The sequence below is a fragment of the Thermobia domestica genome, chromosome 3 (genome assembly GCF_964235325.1).
Source record: "Thermobia domestica chromosome 3, izTheDome1.hap1.1, whole genome shotgun sequence".
In the NCBI taxonomy this organism is placed as follows: Eukaryota; Metazoa; Arthropoda; class Insecta; order Zygentoma; family Lepismatidae; genus Thermobia; species Thermobia domestica.
Window position 1 is genome coordinate 267,881,107 of NC_137456.1, and position 22,769 is coordinate 267,903,875.

Sequence of the window (22,769 nt, forward strand, 5' to 3'; positions counted from 1 at the left end):
TCAAACGTCTAGCTATTAGCCAAATGCGAATGGAGTAACTGAAAGGTCCCATAAGGAAATTAATCGAATTCTTCGGTTGGAGTGTAATACTCAACAGACCAATTGGAGTTAGGTCATCAAAATGGCTCAAGATCTTCTGAATCATTCCATTTGTAGTAGTACTGGGAAAACTCCTGCTGAGTTATTCCTCTCGTATTCTGCTACAGAAGCATTTAAGCGATCGTTCCCGTGGCCTCCTGAACTACAAGAAGAATCAGAAGCCCGGAAGCATATAGTAACTTCTATATGTAACCCTAAGAAAGAATGTCAGAAAATGAAGAGAACTGGAAGAGAAGTAAAATTAAAAGAAGGAGATTTAGTGATGGTTAAAACACACTATCTTTCTTCAGCTGTTAAGAAAGAAACTTTCAAATATCTTAATTGTTTTATTGGACCTTTTTTTAGGTTCATAAGCTCTTAAAGAATTGTGCAGTTTAGCATAACTTGTCTGGTGAGTCTATAGGTACTCAAAATTTTCAAAACTTAAAGATATTTGATTGTTCTCATGATAAGCGGAAGGAATTATTATCCAACTATCCTAATCAAGATGTAGTTTAAATAAATATTGTTTATTATTATATTTATATCGTTTGTTCAGTCTTCATCTCTTAAGTGTCGAGTCACAAATTGAAAAAGAAAATTTTTTTTTCTTTTCCAAGGCTCGGTGAGAACTGTAACATACCTTGTTTGTTACAGACAAGTTAATATTCTCAATGTGAATATCAGATTATATTACTTATATTGATATCGTAATTTTATAATAGGGCAATTTAAAGTATCCTTATGTTTATTATTCTTTCGCAAACATTGCGTTGAAATGGAGATTTTGTTGTTTAGACGTTGGTTCTCTTAGTAAACTGCTCTTGAGTTTGTTATCAAGGTTCTTCTTCTTCTTCTATCGAGTCGCCCATAGTAGGAGAATATACAGGCATAGGAGCATTACAGAATGAGGCCAGTTTATAACGTTGATTTATAGTTCAAATTAAGGTTGTAGTATTCTTTCTTACTATATATTTTGTTCATGAATGTCTATATTTTATGCAAATTATCTTTATTTTGTTTAATAAAGCTGTAATAAAAATTTCATCAAAATTTCCAAAAAAGAGAGCGGGAAAGAGAGAGAAGCGAGGCGGTGAAACGACTGTCTTTATATATACTGTGCACTGTAAACTACGCGAGACAGAACTAGTGTTTCGAGCTTCCTTTCTTTCGTAAAAAGAAATGTAATTTGTGATGTATTAGAAGCTTTTTCGTTGTTCTATTCTATACAATAAGATTCTCTAAGGATCATAGTTGCCGACAGAGATATAGTTCTTTCTAAATTGTGGACGAAAGGTGAATAATTGGGATACGAAAGTGGAAGTTGAACACGCACATGGTGATTCTCGTGTAAGCTGAACAATGGCGTAAAAATTTATTATTTCTTCTTCTGGTAGCAGCACTTCAGGTAACGTGACTAACTTTAAGTCTATCTACAATGACTGTTCTGCATGGGAGCATTGAAGTAAAGTGAATTTAATCTTGTTTTATTGGAAACTTCAGTAGTAAAACTCGAACTACTAAAAGTCAACGGATATATCTATATTTAGTTCAGTTAAATTATTCTGGGACACGAACATACTGAATGAAATTATTCTTTCTCCGTATTAACTACGGTGGTTTATCAGAGTTAAAACAGAAGCTACAGTTGTTTATTAGAGTTGAAATAACGAAATCACTGGTGTTCTTCCGAAGTACAAATTAATATTTGTGAGTACGAAAATGTATAGTTTACTAGTGTATCTTATACACGGCACAATGTCCGAGTAAAGAGTTCCTATGGGAGAAACCTCCTCCCGAAGGGGCCTGGCCTGTGCGCGGCCCCGAATAGTCTTAGCCAGCTCTCTCATTATGTAAGTTGTAAGTAGTATAAATCTCTCTCTCTCTCTCTCTGCTGTGAAGTTCATTAAGTCTGGGGTTAACCGTATTAAAAGTGCACGTGAATATTTTCTATTAGAGCTCCAGTTTGAGTAAATTTGAGTATAATAAATATATATTGACAGTATTTATCAGTGTTTCTTGGTATATTGGTTTAGATGTTTATAGTAGTAAGGTTGCCAAGATACAGACGCTGTTCTCAGTAGTGGTTTTACGTTCCAAAGTTGTGGACATTCCAAGCTATGTCGAGTCCAATCGCTATCTGTTAGTTAACCGTCTGTCCATAAGAACATACGTATATCTCGTCCATTCGTCCAATGGTGTCTAGTTGATATATATACACAAAGTCACATAAAGCTGTCCTCTACGAAGTGTGTTATATACTATCTTGTCCATTATCTATCTACCGTCTACCGTCCATACTATCCGTCCACCTTGTCCGCCCGGAAGGGAACACTATTACTAAACGTCCGAGTCATTAGTTGCTGTGTCTGCCCAGTGGATGTTCGGCTGTACACTTTAGTATTTGAGTTGCTACGGCATATGGAGTTATGCGAAATGTTTGGACAGGAGTTTGATTATATTGAAGTGGTGATTAAGACGTCAGGTGTACTATATTTGACTTCGTATAATTTTTATGATATTATAACTGGTAGTAAAGTGCGCCCATGGTTGGAGCTGCCGAACGGGGATGTCAGTAAATATTACCTCCGTTCCTATATTGATTGTGATTTCGGCACCTGAACTGAACCGGAAGCGGTAACACTTCTTTCAGCTGACGCTCGCACAGGCGAGAATCACTCTGTTCTGTTATTATGTCGTACCTATGACGAGTGATGTGAAATTCTTGAACTTTATTTAGCTTTCTGTGATTGCAGTATAGTTGTTTCTCTTAAGTGATGTGACGAAGTGTCAGGTAACGGTTTCTAACACCTACAGTACAATTTACTTCAACTATTGGTTTGTTGACTGTTCTGTCATGGATGATGAACAAAGAAAATTTGGTAATGGTTGATACTGTAAACAAATTGGATATGAGATTGACAGACAGAAATCTAAATGTATTCTCTTGAAGTTTTTTTTCCACGATGTCATGTTACTGTAATAAATATACTGGCACCTTACGTTAATTGTAGTAGTGTGGTTAACTACCACACCAGTTGAGTTGAAGCATTGTTAATAAATCTTATCTGAAAATGATTTTTTTTCTAACGCACTTAATATAACTAAGGTAAAATATTCATATATACATACATATTTAAGTTGAGCTTTATTAAAGGAGTTGAGTGGAGCTGTTACTCTCTCTTCCAATCTGCATCCACCTGAGGTAAGTTTCTGGTTCTTCATTCTTTTTGTTTCCGTTTTCGTTTATTTTTCCGTTGTGCGATAGATTCCCTTCTCGATTCCTTTCGAGGTTGCCAGGACTTCGATTCAGGAATCAAGAAGGTGAGTTCAAGGGAGGTGGTCGCTACGTATTGGTAAAAATAAAACTTCCCTTGAACGAGGCTTTTAGATTGTAACAGTCGTTACAATGAGAAGAAATATACACCCCAGAACATCAAATGTTATGGTGTCTATTAGTGGAAGAATGGCTAAAGGGAAGAGATGAATAAAAAAGAATAGAAATAAACGAAATTACAGTTATAAGGATGACTATACGATATTAAGCAATATACTAGGACAAATGATTAAAATTGTAAACAAAACGGAGAAACACCGAAATAGGAATGATGTTTGTAATAGTGTGACTTAATGAATGGAAGAATGGCTGTGAATCTTTCTGGATCATAGGACTCCTCCAGGAACAACGGCATTCCGCGTGTACAAGAAAGAAAGTGTATGCGTGGACTCGTTATATTTCCGTGTGAAGCCGGATACGAATTCCGGATATATCGAGAGAGTGTGTGGTTCGGTGCTTTATTGTGCGTGTGTCGTGAACGGTGTCGGGAAGTGTTTTTCGTGTAAATTGTAAATTTATAAATACCTTTAATGAAAAAATGTCTCGAAACGGAAGCACAATTCAATATGCGTATTAAAGTATTCAAATGACATGTGGATCTCACAAGGAACATACACGAAAATGTCATTCGGACATCCGAATCAAACCTAGTCTATTCGATAAACATAAATATATGTTCATGCAGAAAACGTTAGGTGCAATGGACAATGGAGTTAGTCTCTGGAGCCAACTAATCGTGTTATCGTAAAAAAAAATATAAACTCGCAGCGAGAAACCTATTAAATCAGCACTGTTCATTGGAAAGACATACTGTTTAGTTCCTTCTTTTCAGCATGAATCAAGTTCCCGAGAGGTGTTATGTATTGGCGCTCATAACGTATTTGTACACGGAAAATTTTAATAATATCAGGAAATATTCCCTCCAAAACTACCTGTCATAAAATTCCCCCTTCTTTAGCCCCAGATATAAGCAAACAATGCAAATGTATCTTGAAAAATACTATAGGTTTTAAAAAGTGAATGTACTAAGTTTCGTTTTCATAGACAGAATGGATATGAAGGGAAATGTTGACTACCAATACGCTATGTATATACAAAACCGAACCGATTACTTGTCCTATAAAGCGACCACAATGTAAAAAGTATGAACGCAATACTACTTATTGCGGTATAATGAATTGTACAATGTTTTCTTTGGAAAGCGATGTGCATTGCGGCCCATGAATACGCTGTTTTTGAAGCTCGCGAACACGGCACTCGTGCTCATCCGGGCTCGGGCTCGCGCACAATTATTGAGCGTATATGATATTAGTAAGAGGGAGTCCGAGTGAGAGGAGTCCTGTCGAGGCAAGAGAGTGTGAGCGCTAACTCAATTTGGGGAAATGATCGCGAGCTCAAGAGATTGCAAACGCGAGTGATTACGAGAACAGTCAAAGAAGTAATCGGGAGCTCGAGCCAAATTGATGTAAGTTATCGCGAGCGAGCCTAGTGCAAAATTTTCCATTTTGTATTATTTCCATTCTGTATTTGGTTGCGCTGCTTTTGTCTGTGCCTGGCTTTGTGTATGCGCGGTTTTTGTCTATATGCTGCTTTTGTGCACGCCATATTTGCATGCGCGGTTTTTGTTCATGCCGTTTTTGTCTGCGCTGTTTTTTCCATGCGCTGTTTCTGTCCGTGCTCTGTTTTGCCCAAGCTGTGTTTACCTGCGCTATTTTTGCTCATACGCGGTTTTTATTCATAGCTGTTTTTGTCCACGCTGTATTTACACACGCTGTTTTCGCTCAACGGTGTTATTGTGAGCATTGTTTTGACCTAGAACCACCTATTTGTGTTAACGTGTCCCAGCCTTTCCTTTTTGAACATTCTGGTACATGCATATTGTTATCTCCACCTTATTTACAGATGCAGAATCCTTGAGACACATTTTTCACTTGACAGAGTTGGTCTCAATAGGTTTGTTGTTAGACGAAGAGGGGAAAGAACTCAGCTGCTAGATTTATTTTTTCCCGGGCTGTTCATGTGGCATACTATCACTTTGGAATGCAATCATTGTTGTTTGCTGCTGATCTCTCATTCAAGCCCCAAATGGCGAATCTCTGGCCATCTATGAATAAACACCGAATTGCGTATACGCGAAGCTTCCTTTGCTTCTAGCATCATCTAGGTAAAATTGAAGTTGCTTCCGTTCGTCACGCACGTTATTTGGATCATCTCGGTCAACGTATATTTTATCCCTCGAAGTTTGCTCCTATTCTTTAACACAAGTTCTTTCTTTTTATCTCTAGTAAACTTGCACACAATCGGGAGGTTCCTTCCTGGTGCTTTCTTTCCCACTCTATGCATTCGCTGTTTGTCTTCGTCTCGTTGTTCAATACGGAGTCCGTCCTGTATCACTGTTCTCACTTTCGTTTAAGTTTCCTCCAAAGTTGCCTTTGCACTTTCTTCTATATCATATAGCACTAAATTTTGTCATCCTGAATGGTTTTCAAGGTAGTCGATTTTGTCTTCTAAATATTTCGCATATTCTCGTAAATCACTCTAGGCATGTTGTCAACCTACATCTTTTGACTTGTATCTTCTAAATAGACAAAAGTAAACGAAAAATGGAAACGCAGTGTGCTAGACAATATTATTTTGCATGAGATACCGTTTCTATGATTCAACACTCTGCTTTCGCTTTGCAACTATTTATAGATTCAGCATTTATTTGCATAAAAATATGTTGTCCCAATAAACAATATGGACTACTAGATTCACTGTAAAAATGCTAGGTGGACAAAATGGTAGGGTAATTTTTAGGGCGGAAAAATAGGAGACTGAAGAAATAACAGGGAGGAAAAAATTGCAAGAAGGAAAAACAATATGTAAATACGTAACATACAAACGAAAGAAAACATTTTCAAATATATTATTCAAACTTACCTCCTAGATGTATTAATTGAAGAATTCATTTCTTTGTAGGCAAATTATTAGTACTGGAATATTCGAGAAACAAATTGATTAACATTCCACGGTTATCTTCGCTGTATAGCGGGGGACACTTCTAAATGGTACAGCCATATGGAGATTTACGGCTAAGGTGTACCATTTAGAAGTGTCCCCCGCTGTACTATAGCCTCATAAATTACTCGTACATGCAACAACAATAACCACCTTGTACTCTGTCACGTTTAAAATCACAAATTGTGAACGACTCTTAGTAAGAAGTCTTCAAGTCAATGTAATCTGAACACAAATTCCTCAGCCTGCTCTGCGTTTTGTCTTCCTTTTCGGTACTTATCCCCTTTCATACTGCAGGATCACTGTCTCTACTGCTGCACAGTCCCGTTGCTGGCATTCAACCAACTTGCATATTGCTGGATGGTGTTACTCAGGAAGTCGGGAAAACTTATTGTTCCCACCCTCGCATAAATTATTTGTGAGTGGGTTCTCTACAAGAATAATTTTATGCACATTCCAATTTTAGGGAAGAAACCGTGACGGAATGCGTCTTACTCTCAGAGCTTCTACCCTTCCTAATCTCCTGTTTGAATCAGATGCATATATTGAATCAAAATAATGAATGAGCCCTTCTGCATCTGGAAGAGCTATCTGTTTTAAGTACTTCATGTCCTGCAACACATCTTCACATGAAGAAACACCAGTAAATCAATTTGGTTTCAGAACATAGAAAGCTCTACATCTTCTTTTGTAAAGTCCTGACAAACTCAATTATTGTATTTTACGATAAGTGCTTTTTCGTAGATGGAAGAAACATCCTTGTATAGAAACATCATGTCCAAGTTTATTTCCAACTGCATTGTTAATTGCTACTCCGAAGTTGCATACAACCGTTAAAGAAATGCGTAAGCAACCTTTACAGCTATTTCTGCTATAGGGACCCATATTACATATAATAGTAATAAACGAGATGTCACTGTAATAATCAAAACAGGTACTTCAAGAAGCACAGCCAGCTAATTGCCTTATGAAAATGCTTCTTACATGCATATGTTACACGTTTACATATTGTATTTCCACACTGCCACTTTCTCCGCCTGCAATCTTTTCCGCTCTAAAAATGACCCTGACATTTTATCAGCCTGACTTTTTACCGCTCACGGACTAATATGATGGTATTGATATTATATAATTACATTCTATTAACTTCAATTGTATTGTGTGTCTTATAACATAGTGTCTTATTAGTAATGATATAAAGAAGGAAAATCAAACTGATGGACTCAATTTCAGAATGGATCCATTAGGTTCTAAATTACCATTTAACATATATTCGAACTCTCCAAAATGGCGATATTTTGTCGCTGAGGAAGAAAGGCTACATATATAAAGGGTATCATTACTCTCAATAGCTTAGGGCCCAATGAATCCTAAATCCGGCACTGAGAACACTTTAGATTACTTTTCGTTTCTAAATTCCACTTCTAAGGGAAAAACGGGTACAATTCCTATTATATTATTCCTAGGAAGACTAAGGTGGGTCAAATTGGCCCCCATTTTCTATTTCTCTTTGCTCTGAACAAACATTTTTTTCAATATGTTTGATCATTTTTTGTATTTTCTTCTGTTAGTCCAAACCTAAATTTATTTCTACTAGAATGTATATTATAATGGTAATTTCCGGGAAAAAATTGTAGCGCATCTGACGGGTCAATACATCTGTTCGCAACATAGAATTGATTAAAGAAGTACAGTATAATACCAATATGATCTTTGTAAAATATGTTCATTGAATGCATGACTGAGCTAATAAACTCTATTGTCAGATATTGATCAAACGTAACACTGGCTGATTTAGTACTGTAATTTGTCAATAAATGATAATGCATTTCATGGTACTTCATATCTCCTAAACAAATGCAACAGTAGACTGTACTGAGATATATATTTGTAATTTTTCGTAACCAAATACCACTTCTACAGGTTTAATATAATTTTAAAACTCATACTTATTAGTAGAAGTGAGTAAACAACTTGAAAATATATTAGTAATGGTTAAATTGGGTTTTACAAGCTCGGGCAAAAAAATGACCACTCTTGGTTTCATTATCACTCATCAGGCAGATTATACCTTGGCCTTTCAATGGTAACGATCCATTATGTATCCAGAAAAAATGTCAAAAGTAAGGATTTGCTTAAAGTGGAAGTGCGAAATTTGGCAACTAAAAATTCAACTGAAAATAATATAATATGCATTTTGTCGTTTTTGATACTTCGGGTGCTAAGTGGAGGAAAGTGGGCAATATTTACAATGATAAAAAGTCCCTCTATTTAATCACAAAATAACAAATATGTGGATTTCCTTATGTTAGAGGTGTGAAATTCTGCATGCACTCTTAACAAATAACAATTGCAAAATTTATATTTTAAGGAGGGGGGAAGGGGTACATACTGCTCATTTTATATCGTCTGTACTCGATCCCAAAAGATTACATGCTTAGAAATCACTGTTTAAGAAGTAACAGTGTGTTCCGAGGTATAAGTCCATATTTTATAAATTTAAGTAAGCCTCATAAGATGGAAAATCGCATAATCTTTATTTGTCGCATAATAATTTTCTTAGTCTACTGATTGTGTTCACAACTAAAATTAGTTTTTGTATCATATTGTTCAAAACTAATAGACATGGCATGTTATTCATATCTAAATTTCTGCAATATATTAATAACGGAGGTAAATAGTCGATGAACAATATGCTTTTATAACAATATAAATAATACAATTCACTAAAAGTATTTTGTTACAAGAAAGAAATAACATCGATGTAGTTTCTCAGTTACTATAATAGAACTGAAGAGTTAACAAAGTGGTTACCTGCAAATTAAGTGTCACTAAATCAAGTATCACGATGAATTATAATTTAACACTCAGACTAATCCTTTCACGTAATTCCGAGAATATAAATTACAAGATGATAATTATAGTTCCAAGTAACAAATTAAAAATACTTGTAAGAATTGCGGCAATAAGCAGAATGAAATTTTTTTTCTTCTGTTTTTCTAACTTTTAAGAGTTTTATATCTGCGGATACAGAACGAAGTCCAACAGAACAATAATATTGATTACTGTTTAACAAGGTAATTTTATATTAAGAGAAAGAAAACTTCTACTATTTATTGCTTCAGGATAAACTTGATATTACATATATTTCTTAATATATATATATATATAAAAAACATGCTGAAAATATTAAAATCGTAAAACCAACATGTGTGCTAGTTTACTTTTGGTGCACCACATTCGGGAAGATTTATAGATAAGATTCAATGCTTTGCATGAGAAGACATATTTGTAAAAAAACAAATTTCAGCAGTCGATATACTTAAAAAGAAAGTAATACACCAGGATCTTAGGTTTACAAGTCTAGGGTTAGGCCTACAAGTGTAAAATCATTACAAATATTTTACAACGAATAAAATGAATGAGTGTATATAAAATATGAATGCATTAGATAAAATTTTCCGTCGACAGCGTATGTCTGCACACTATACAGAAGATGTATTTTATGTTTAGAACATAGTTTTAGTTAGAGCGCTACTACTCTGAAAATATAACAAGTGCAATTGAAACTCATATAGAATATTATGTTTACACTACCATAGCACAAGCATATACCTACTGTCGCTGACGCGCATGCTCCATTTGGACGCACCCTCTAGCTTCCATCTCGGTCCCTCACCAATCCCCTTCAATGACTTTCTTAGCATTTGTGCTTTTTTAGTGTTCACCTAGCACAGGTTGTTTTTGCTTTTTCACTAGTTTTTTATATATTATATCCCGCTCCACATTTTATACGCAAATCCAAAAACATTTTGATTTTTCTAAAATTACTTTTGAGAGTCCCCTTGAATTTTATCTATACCAAGTAAGATATTTTTATTTCGCCCAGTACAAACAGTTTAGGGGAGAATGAGAAAAAAAAACTAGTGAAATAATTATAATTTTTCATATATTATTTCGAGTGGTGCGTCAAAATAATACTCCACGCGACTTTGCGTACACTATTGATTGTACAGTTGAAAGGAAGGAAGGGTGTATAAAATATAAATATTTACCTTCATAGTATACCTTGAAAATATATACCTCTTTTAGGCTCACGCAACACAATATTCTGACGCTAAAGCAGACGGTTACAACAAATATGTAAAAGATATGGAATGACGAAAGTTGGAGACCCATTAAAGACCTTATATGCAGATTCTTTGCACAACATAAAGCCAATTTGACATTGACGAGTTCGAACGTTCTTACAAAAAGGCCTTGAAATCCCATTTAGAAACACGTATTTATAACTAGAAAAAGAAGGTTAGATGTAGAAGTGAAACAATTGCAAGCAGCGGCGAAGGGTAGTAAGAGGCTCTGAGCCCCGTCATACCCATTTACATTCAGAAATAACAATTTCTAAATAATTCAGTTTCCTTGCACAGAATGTATGCCTAAGTTGAAAGAAAAATTATTGTCCGATAAAGTAATCGGAGTTGCACCACTGCCGGGAAGCTAACCGAGCAGTGTTTCAGATGGAAGCATTATTGACCTTCGTTTCTACATAAAACGTTTCCCTTGAGACCGATTTCAATTCGATATCGCAAAAAAAAAAAAAAAAAAATAGAGAGTAATAGATGGTGAGCCTCATTCCGTACGAACTTTGCCTAATTTTACGTTCTCTAACGTAACGCAAAAATTGGAACAAGCTAATCTAAAGGTACCACTCCTATGATGGTAAATTCATTCCTCTTTATTCCGTTACGTTGGCTAGATCCGTACGAAATCATACCAGGGCCCTCGTTCTGAGAAAATTTGTTAAACAAATTTAGTCACCAACTAGTTTGTTGCGAACTAGGTTTTAGCAAAAGTAGGTGTACTTTTTTGGAATTCAGATTCTACTTGAGTACAACTAAAAAGTAGATTTGGGTTTGTATAACTAATATAATCCCAATGCATCATGTAGTAAAAATAAAGGTGGCAACTACGGAAAAGTAGATATGTGCATACATAACCTGTAAAAATATAAATACATGATATATGAAATACAAAATGTTGTGTCGCACAAGCTAAACCGCGCCTAAAAAGGAAAGATCTACCGTACATTAATTAGTCACAAGTGATTAACTTCGTCAACTACTACGTTCTGATCAGAGACTCAGAATACACTTTTGTTAACTATGTGCTTGTCAAATCTTTACTAGGGCTTTAATCAGACGTCAAAACGACTCTGCATAAGGCACGTTGTTTTCATTCGAATTGAGTAAAAAGTATGGGCCTTATGTAGAGTCCTTCTGACGTTTGATTAGTGCAATACTAAATAGTTCGACTAACAAATATTTTACTTTATATAAAAAATATGTATGTATAAAGAAAAAAAATGATGATGATGTTCCCTTTCCTTGAGACTACAGGCTATGCTGAATGTATCACTGACTAGTGACACCGAACATATTGGGCCCGTATGTGCTCGTCATCAACAGTCACTGACACACTCACCAAGCTAATCATCTACGGAAAATAGAAGTCAAGTCCTGCCCGAAAATGTAAAGATTCCAGAGTCTCTTCCATCTCAACTCACAGTCCGGTATCCAGGCCTGCAACTCATTATCCACATCCCATCAGAAAATAGGTTATGAACCACAACTACAGACACAGGACATCGACCTACGAGTGGAGCTGGCAATGAGCACAATGAAGATCTTAATGTTGTCTGTAAAAGCCCTATCTAAAAAAAAAAAAAAAAAAAAAAAAAATCTTACAAATCCCAAAACAGAATTTTGTCGCGCAACTAAAAAAAAACCCAAACTGAGATTTTGATTTAAACCTTATAAAAATAAGAAAATTTCTGCAGAATCGGTTGTTTCCAACCCCGGTCTCACTCAGGAAAAATCTCTTCAGTCGATTCAGAGCTATTTCATTTCACCAGTAAAATTATGTGTGTACTGCTTTTTGCTCTGTTCATGCTTCACATACATATCAAACATAACTTTAACTCAAGATTTTACTACTTAAAACTATAAAAAAATATATATTCTGTACTTGGAAAGAAAGATGTTTTCACGACTAGTAATTTTTATTTGACATTCTTTATGGAAAGTGGATTTAACAAGAAATTTGATAAAAAGAATCTTTACAAATGCTCGTACTGACACACCCATCTGAATTGAGATAGCGAAACTAATATTAAAGATTTTCTAAGTCTTCACAGCCGAAAACATTATTTCTTTTCGTTTAATTTTCCATAGATATTCTTGAAATATTCATATTCATTAATATTCTCAACATTTTTAAACATTAACATCAGATCGACACAAAGAAATGATATCAACACAATATAAACACATCACACTCATGGTGGAGAGACTACAAGAAGGTTGCATGCGCATGTCGCCTGGAGCGCTGTCGTAGCTGTGACGTCATCTGGTTTGCAAAAAAGAACGGGAAAAGGAGCGGCTTTAAGTGACAAATGGAAATTCTTTGTTACTTTGTTCTTTTAAATGATATCGAGAATGCCTAACTGTGCAGTTTACGGCTGTAGTAATTATTACAGGGAACTAATATAAAATACTTTAGATTTCCTCAAAAAGAGAGGGAATGTCTCAAGAAATGGATTTTAGATGCAGGCGACAGGACCAAATAAACCTAAAATATGGTAAGTTTTACATAAAAGTAATAAATAAATGCAATGTTAAATGAAATTATAGAAAATCGATTACATTATGTAGTTTCTTTTTAGTAGAATATTTATAGTATGTAATAGTAGTATATAGGGCTACAGTAGCTTGTGTTGATTCTGCATACAAAAATCCATTAGTACGATTTAAAAAGACGAACTTTGAGGCAAGACCCGGATCCGAAAACATGAGGGAGGGGAACCGACAGAGGTGATCATTTCTATCATCATTTCCTTCTACATAAGATATTGAGACAAAATTTTCCCCACAGAGGCAGGCATGTAACTAGAGAAGAGAGGCACGATGATCTAGGAGACTTACCTCTCTCGAGATACGCAAATCGAGAGCATTGAACGCGTTAAAGTAGTTCAGGTCCCATTTCATTCTGGAGTCTGCATTCCCTGTAGCCTCGGTGATAAAACGGGATGTTGCACTTCAAATTAACTAACGAATGGAAGTTTCGTAATAACGATTAACGGTTACAAAGATATATAACAATGTATTAGATCAAGAGAATAAAGTATCCACCTACCATGTCAGGGTGACATTGTCGGGACATTTTTACACTCAGATTTTGAAAATTTTGTTCATTTTAATCATAACTTGGGATAATTACATATACATATTTAGGGGCCCCCTCCAGAATTACAAAATTAAGAATGGCTGCAGTAAATTTAAACATATGGTAGATTCTCAACTAATCAAGGAAGCACAGTGGCTCAGTGGCAGAAGGCTCATCTCTGGTGCAAGGGTCCGCTTCTCAGTCAAGTTAGTTTGTGGTGGACAACATCGTGTCCGTGAGTTGCTCGGGGTACTCCCGCATTCTCATTCCACCAAATTCCAGATAATCATTCACTTGCGTTTATCTTTTGTCTCCTTTAGTCTACGGGACAGAAAAGAGAAAACTTACGAAGAAAATTAAGAAAATTATGTAGTTCTATGGTTTATATGTTGTCTAGTCTAGCTGTAACACCCCTACATCGTCTTCATCTACGCCTAGTACTTTGTTTCTTGCTTGAAATAGTCAAGTTGCAATTTCTTTGTTTGAGGTGCTTTGTATATACATATTTATTTCTATATATTTTTAGAACACAATAGTATATGTAACGTTGTATTTTGTGTGGCGTAAATTTTGACACAAATATTCAGAGAACTGTCAGTTTCACCAAACCTTTTGTTTCAATACAAATTATATAAATAAGCGATCAGCGATTTCAAATAAGATGACTTTTTTATAAATGAAAAATAAAAAGCGATGTTTAAAATATTAAATACGTGCGTCCCTGCCCAATAAAGTTTTTAACCTCCCATGGGATTCTGACGAAACTTACGTGGGAGCAACCTCTTTAAAAAAAACTGTCCAAGCATAACGAAAATATACGTAGGAGCCTACGTGCATTTCTGTTTACGAAAACCTGAATTCTCCCTTGAGATATTCTCAAAATTTATATGAGGTCATCAGTATAGAATTCTCTTTCAAGCAAAATAATAATAATAATACAGTTGTAAATCAAAACCGATCAATGTGTTACGAAAATATACTTGAACATACATAAATATATAATAATGAAATGCATTAACGACACACTGTGTTATAGATTATTCAGGCTTATACATACTCCAGTGTATTACTTCAGATGTTTAAAAAAGAAATGAAAGAAAAAGCAGAAAATGTAGTGAGTAATATTGGCTTGTTCAAGCTTCAAAGTTGTTTAATATGAACTGATATTGCTGTTTCTTTTGCTATTGTAAATATCTTCCTTTGAATTCACTTAGCTTAAGCATCGATTACATTACGTTTATATAATTATTGTTTGTACTAAAATTTTTACTTCGTTGAAGATCACTATAAATAGAAGAGAAGTTTGCGTGTAAGATACCAGGGAGCAAGCGCTTGTTAAAAGTTCATCTGACTCTCGCTGGCCACGTCTGCGAACAAGATCACGTCATGCGCCAGAGCGACAAGAATGTAGCAGTGGATTGCATCCACCTTGTAGTCTTTCCACCATGATCACACTATTTAAAAAATTTCACTACGTATGGTTGTGGTTAGCTATTTTACTTCCTTCCTCTATCATTTTGGTGCTCAAAACCTTCTGTGCATTCAAATTTGCGGCCGGCATAGAGGATTTACGCTTTCGCTACCTCCCTTGAAGCTCGGACCCCTCGGACAAAGTAGCACAGGTAAAACACTCAGAGAAAATATTTGCACAACTTAAACCTAAAATCCCTATCCTAACCTAGCTATACTATACTAACTTAACCTAAGAAAAAAAAATCATACACATATTCATAAAGCACCATTCTCATTCAAAAAAAAAATATCTTGATTTTTAGTTACAATGGCGGTATTCAGAGACAATTCGTTAAACGATTGTTAGTGTCCTACTAGTTAGAAAGATACTAGCAGTGTACTAAGGAAATTGAACTTTTTGGTATTCATTGTCTACTTTAAGTACTGCAAAAAATTTGATTTGGGTACGATTAACAAATATAACCCGAATACATCAGATGAGAAAAATAAACGTGGCAACTACGTAAAACTGGACGTGCGCATGCATAGCTTGTAAAAATGAAAATATATGAAACACGAATTCCGAACCGAAATGTTTGTAAATAATATTTGTGAGATGGATAGAATTATGGAGGGAATATGTAGAAGTCAATGTTAGCGACAATGTTTGCTATTGGAATGGAGTCGATTTATTAGTTAAAGCGTAGTTAATTTACCAGATAAGGTGGAAGGAATGAAAGAAAGCAAGACAGGTAATTAATTGTTTACTGGTTTATTTCTAGCGCACCAGTAGGAAGAATTGTTTTTAGATTTGCGTATAAATTGGCTTCCGGATGTGTAGCATAAGAACTACTGTGCAAAGAAAAACAAACTAATTTGTGCGAAGTTTCCCGTAAAAAGCACGATTGCTACCTAACCGAGGCAGAGCAGGACCAAGCTTGTTCACTCGCGCAGAGGTACGTCCGAAGGAAACAGGCGCATTAGTGATGATGGGTATGCGCAAAACGAGTGTAGTCAAGATAAGAGATTTTTCGCAGTGATACGAATTTCAATAGCACTTGTCATGGTTTCATCTAGTAACGCTCCACTTGTAAAGATAATATACAGAAATATACCACCAATGGAAGATACAATCTAATAGAGTCGTCTTTCCTATACACTTAGTTATCCGTCGTAAAGCACTTGTAATGATTTTTACACTAATAACCCTAGAGTTGTAAACCTTAAATACATCTATTTAGTATTGCATTTATTCCGAAGTTTTTCATCTCTCTCTAGTTTCTGGCTAAAAGGGTAATAAATATTACGAAAATTTAAAAATCGTCAGTTTTTTCAGTTTAATTTGCTTGACCAAAGCTTAATTACCAATTAACATAATCATGCCGAGCGAGCGATAGCGAGTGCTGTTACATTGGAATGTATAACTTTCTTCTCGTTTGTTTGATGTTATTTGGTTATCTTACTTTCTGCAATTTATTCTTAGATATATTAAGCGACTACTTCAGCATACTGTTAATAGATTTTTCTGATTATCACTGCATTGTTTCAGAAACTCTAAATTGACATTCAGGGGAACGTGTCTGTAACCTGCAGCCATGTGTATAAGACAAATCCTTATTACTTTCTCGCAATCCTACCATACGGTAACCTTACGCCAAATAGTTCCCTTCGATTCCCAAATTGTTCCATGTTTAGAACCACTTTTATATATAAATACAACCTTCCCTCTCTGTATATTAACAAGGACACAAACGAGCAAATTATACATTTCATCCCTATAAATTTTCAAAATTTTGCTAGGAACTGACGACCAATTTCGGAACTTAACCCCTTTGTGTTTAATTCTGTCGCGCAGAAATACGTTACTTCTAAACATGTCTTTCCATGCAAAATATCTTTACCTGTAAATCTTTCAAAACGTGGCGCGCCAAAACTACACCATCGCCGTTAATTGCGTGTATTTTCATAATGTAACTTAATTGTTTTCCACTAATTACAGTAATGTCCGACATTTATTTCAATTGAAAAAATATATTCAGACGCTCATAATGGGTTCACTCGAGCAGACGGCTCTACCAAAAACAAAATTTATAGGTAAAATACGATGTCAAACATTTTTCGTAAAAGAAGAGGAGTGGGAATATAAGTAATTTCAGTTAGTGGATATCATATTGAAATATATTTTAAATGGTAATGAGCGTATTCTAAGTGTAACTATTTACTTAAGCGGAAGAGTACAAGGGCGCGAAAAAGGTGGAAATAAACGGCCGGAATATTCTGTTCGTGTTAACAATGGACATTTGCGATGCATGTAATGCAATATATGATTCTATTACAAAGAATTGGGCGATAAAGAGCGTAATATTATCGTGATTTATGCATTAGCTCCTCATTTAGTGCATGCTGTGCAAGAAGGAACTGAAAAATGTAATAGATCTGTGAAAATTTGGTAGAGCCGTCTGCTCGAGTAATGCCCTCATAATTTTAAGTGCAATCTTTTATAAGGGTTGAGTTCCAATAAGCCCCGCTAGCCCAAACAAGTAAGTGGAAGGAATCAAATAATGCCTAACCTAAATTAACCTATTCATCAGTAAGTATTATCATGTTCATTAGCTGGCGACGCTTAGCGAAATAAATGGCTTTTGTAAGTTATGGGCTTAGTCTTTAACATGTAGTAAAACACGTGATAATGAAATGCTCGGAATTACTCTAAAATACTCACTCCACCTTTGTAAATATACCGGGCATGAAACTATAATTTGCTCGTCTCGTACAGAATCTTGCCTTTTATACAAAGGTATCAAATATTTATGATGAAGATTATTATTCTTGTTGGTTAAATTCCGAAGTTAATGGCTCGTTTCTAGCTCAAGTTGTGCTTATGTTTTGTCTAAGCGGTTAGGAGCATAGAATTACTTGTCGAGCGGAGGGAACTACTTGGTGGAAGGTTACTGAAAAACTTAACTTGCGTAGTGAATATGTGATAAGTTATGCTTTATTATTTTCTGTTTATTGTTTATCGAACATCCAGAAAGTGAAATAAGTGAAGACTAGGGGAGGGGGAACGTCTAATCTAATAGGTGATAGTCTCCTGCGCCAAACAGGCATGAGTAGACAAGCATAATGTATCATGGATGGAACACTTCATCTTAAAGTTAGGTAATATTCTTGAAGAAATGTAGGAAAACCCATTAACAGAAAGGAGAACTGCCCATATATGTAAGTTTTCATCCGTGAACTCAAAATTGATAATTCACAATATTAAATATATCTATATTTTTTGTCATGGATGAGACTAAGGGTTGAATTTATCACAAAAAAAGTGCACTTACAATAGGGTGTGCAAACGCCCAACTCGTCCGGTTTACCGAGAAAAATGTAAAGTAGAATAAATATGGATAAGGACACATAAAAAGAAAGAAGGAGTCTCAGCGTGAAAACCCTAAATCTGTGGAAATATAAAACAACAAACAGCTTACTGTGTGGAATGGCGTAGTCTTTTCTTGTGACTTACGAAATAATTACAAGCCTACATAACATGAATAAACTGAGAGCCAAATCAAGGTCTCCGCTTTACCGTACTTTAACAGCTATGCTATCTAATTTGCTCCTTGAACGACTACACATTCCGTCATGTTTGAAGTTTGTGCTCAGCCTGGATTGTACAATTGATGGTCTTTGACAACCCTGTTTCCACATTTTGAAGACCTCTGACGGTTGAGTTCATATTACGTGTCATAAATTGACGAAACAATCAATAATATCTTACCCATATAGGTGAAAATTAAATTAAGTAGAAAGTAAAGCAATGAACGACTGAACAGAATCGAACCCGGTCTCCGACTTCCCATGCTCTTGAGTTAACCGGTATGCTACCTGAATACCTATACATTCCTTCACTTGAGATCAGAGCACATGGAAAGTTTCCCGGTCCATTTTCTCGCTCCTTGTATATAATTATATTTTCACCTACAGAAGACGATTATCTAAAGTTGGTTGTTTCGTCTATACATCATATATAATATTTGCATATGCACTCTTGATAAGACATACAAACTTTAAGGATATCTACAGAATACTTGTTTATATAAAACAAAAGAGTCTTTCTTTTAACATATAACTTTTATTTCATCTTTTCAAAATGATATTGCTGACTTCATACACATGTTTAATTTGGTTCTTAAGATCCACGATTAAGCATCGAGACTAAGATGATGGTAATAATCAGATGGATGATAATGGAAAAATGACGAGTAGTAGTAAATGGAAATGGGATAACCTCGAGAAAACTCACGCATATGATATTTGTCCACCACAAAATTCATTTCACAGAAGCTGGGATGAAACCAGACCCTCAGGTGCCTGAAATGGGCGTTCTACGACTGAGTCACCGCTGTTTCTGTATACAATTTAGAAATTGCAATACGGCAAAGGACATGCCAACTTGTTTTTGCCTTCAGTGGATGTAAATGTTTATATAACTGTTCAATATTTAACATTGAGAAGCAAAGTAATATAAGAGATAATAATATTAATTTAAAACAATACTGTAACAGTCATCAATAAAATTAGATCTGATACAAGGGAAGAAGAGAATCACTTTAATGTATACTGTATTTTAAAAATATCTTAATATTATCCATTTTTGCATGGAACAAATCATTGGAGTATAATTGAAACTTTTCTGTTATGACGCGTCAAGGTTGTGTTTTACTGCCGGTAGAATTCTGCGTAAGAGCTGGAACGTTATGAAAACAGTGCTTGCGTAGCTTCTTTTATTCCAAACATAAACGAATATTAATGAAAATATTAATGTTTTAAAAGTGTAGTTTGTTTTTCCAAATGAATATGAAAATCATTGTGTAAAAGGGACTGCCTCACCTACACATCAATACGAGTAAGACTCGGGATGTAAGGGGCGCTCCATTGTGGGTGCCCAAATGCCAACCTCACTTCCTCGTAGTGGACCCTGGAAACTGCATTCATTGTAATGCAGGCTAACGAGGCTCTGGCGACTGGTGACACCAGAATAAACATGTTATAATGTAATGGGTTGTGGGTGTTGTTTTCTGGGTACGTTTTGTGTATGGCCGTTCGTATAGCTGTGTTTGTCGTGACGGGGGAACGGTGGCCTCGATGTCCCCGTCCCCAATATAACATAATAAAAGTGCAACAAAAGTAAATTACAGTAAAAGATTATTATTTTATTTTGCCTTCTTGCTTTTCACTGTTATATGTATTCTTTATTCTCAATATTGATCGTATTTCTTGTTACTGTTCTGTGTGTTTCCTTGTTGTTGTTGTTGAATATTTATTTTTTGTTCCTCATGTACCCTGTTTGTTCCACATTGTCCATTTGTTGTTATATTTTCTTCCTTATTGTTATTTTCTTATATTTATTGTTGTCTATTTTCTATTTTGCGGCAGTCCGTGTTTGCAGGAATCGAGTTGATTGGAACGGGGACAAATAGCCATGAAGGATGGGAATGGAACAAAACTAAATTTTACTGCGACGAAACATTGATCTTTTGCGTGTTAGCCTATTGCAAAACAAAGTTGGTTAAAAAGCTAAAATGGTTTTCAATAATTGTGTTACGGACGGCTACTACTACTTTACCACCCATCATTAGACTCCGCTTGCGGGGACCACTAACTGCTTCCATTGTAGTATTCAATTTTTTCTTCAAAGCTAGGCCAACAGCAGGAAATCTCTTCTCCCACATCTCGTACATAAATTCTATTGCATCTTGTGTTCTTAATGAGAGAGTTCCCACTTGCTTGGCGAGCACTAATTTCCTGACTTTTCAAGGTCACGATTTATAGTTTTCCAGAGCTATACTGTGTGTGTAGGTAGAGAAGTTTTCGAAAACAAACTAATTTGTTTTCTAAAATATCCCATACTAATATACCAAATAGCCGGGTAAGGCAAATAAAGAAATAAGTTTTGAGAAAGAAAAATTCCCTGAAAATTCTAGATTTTTAAGCTTCTCATGAAATTCTTTGACTTTTCCAGGACTTTTTACGAGAAAGCTAATTCAACTTTCCGGGTTTTCAGGTCGTTGAGAATCCTGTATGAGCACCATTACTTCTAAGTAGCGCTTCTCCATCAGATAGGATTTAAAATGTTAGTCATTTACACCTCAAAGAACATAGCCCTCTCGGATTCGACCACTAACGAAAAACATATCTTTTTATAATTTTAGAAAATGGTGCTTTCTTGATTGTTCAATTCTGAAACATCGCGACGTGCTTTGTGGGACTGGGCAACCTACTGCTTGGAAATAACTGGATTAGAGTAGTCCCGGGTTCCATTCCCGGTGGGGGCACTCGGTCGAAAAAGTGGAAAACGCTTTTTCAGGCCAGCCACCCTAAATGAAGTTTACCTTATTTACACCAGGCAAATGCCGGGGTGGTACCTAACTTATAGGTCCCAGGTCGTTTCCTTCTTTCCCTTTCCCCAGATTGTGTGCTCGCCGAGGGACGTCATCCCTCAAAACGTGAAGGGCTAAATGGCCTTAGATGCCGAAAGCCCAGAAATCTAAATCCTAACCTGGATTAGCTTACAGGGCTTTCCAGAGAGTCGGTAATTCACAGCACTTTGAACAATACTACATTTATTTAATGTGTACAATTATTTAGCTATCATTTCATTTTCATGTAAGTAAGAGAAATGATTAATGGAACTGTAATAAAGATCAAATTAATGTACAATTGGGGCTTTGACTTACTCTTCGGTGAACATGGATGATGTGATATTATTTTGTGCTGTTCTGTGTGAAGTTTGTTGCTGAAAGAGATAGAATGAAAAATCATTTTTGCTAGTGCTGAATCCCATAGATTATTATAACCTGACCAGGATATTAGTGCGGTTTTTCGTGGAGGGCGCTAGTGTTGTGTTTACATCAGTTTCTTGGTAAGCGCGGTGGGACAGGGGAACGGAGAGCGTCACTCTGCAGTGTATCCAACAATTTTCAAAAGTTGCAGTTTACATGTTATAAGTAGGCCTAGCCTAATCTGTTTCGCTTAATAAAGAACTCTATAAATTATATAGTTGTTATTGAATGCAGTAATGGTTATTCCTGCAGTAATGCAGATGTATTGTGGATAATGGCTTATGCATGGAAATTAACAATTTAAGAACAAGATAGCACACAAGTGAGTTTCTACCGTGTATTAAGCAGATTATGATTAAAAAAAATGATTCCGTTTTATTTGATTTCATTATAAAACAGTAGAAACCTGTAAAACTCAGTAATAAGATGTTAATGACTAAAAGATTAATTATGGGTTGGTAGCTTAGATACTTGCGCAATATCTTGTAACTGTAAGTTTAAATCAAGTTAAGGCTCGCGATGCTTGTATTTGTTTTAATGTAGGTCTATCGATTGACAACTAAATTATTTTCTTGAGTTGTAGCCAAGAAAGAATTCCGATACGTTTCCACTCGAGAACTGTGGAAGTTGTCTCCGTTGGTCTATTTATTGGCTAGCGCATGTGTCTTTGTTGTACGTGGTTCTGTAAGAGCCAACAATTAATTTTACAATCTTTCACTTTCATTAATCATCTGTCTCCTCTAGCATAAAGAGCATAATCATGGGACGATAAACTGAAGAAATTTCATTTCATTTTTTCGATGAATGTGAACCCTTTGGAGAAAAAGGAAGTGAAGAAGAAATTTTCC

General features: G+C 35.5%; 1 protein-coding gene across 1 annotated transcript in view; it reads right to left on the bottom strand.

Annotated features, from left to right (window-relative positions):
* Positions 1-9,369, bottom strand: part of LOC145681645 (uncharacterized) — a 238,749-nt gene extending 229,380 nt beyond the window's left edge. The window contains exon 1 of the mRNA XM_081753267.1: positions 9,230-9,369. The gene's annotated coding sequence lies outside the window, so the exon portion shown is untranslated. The remainder of the gene's footprint in view (positions 1-9,229) is intronic.
* Positions 9,370-22,769: the final 13,400 nt, after the last annotated feature.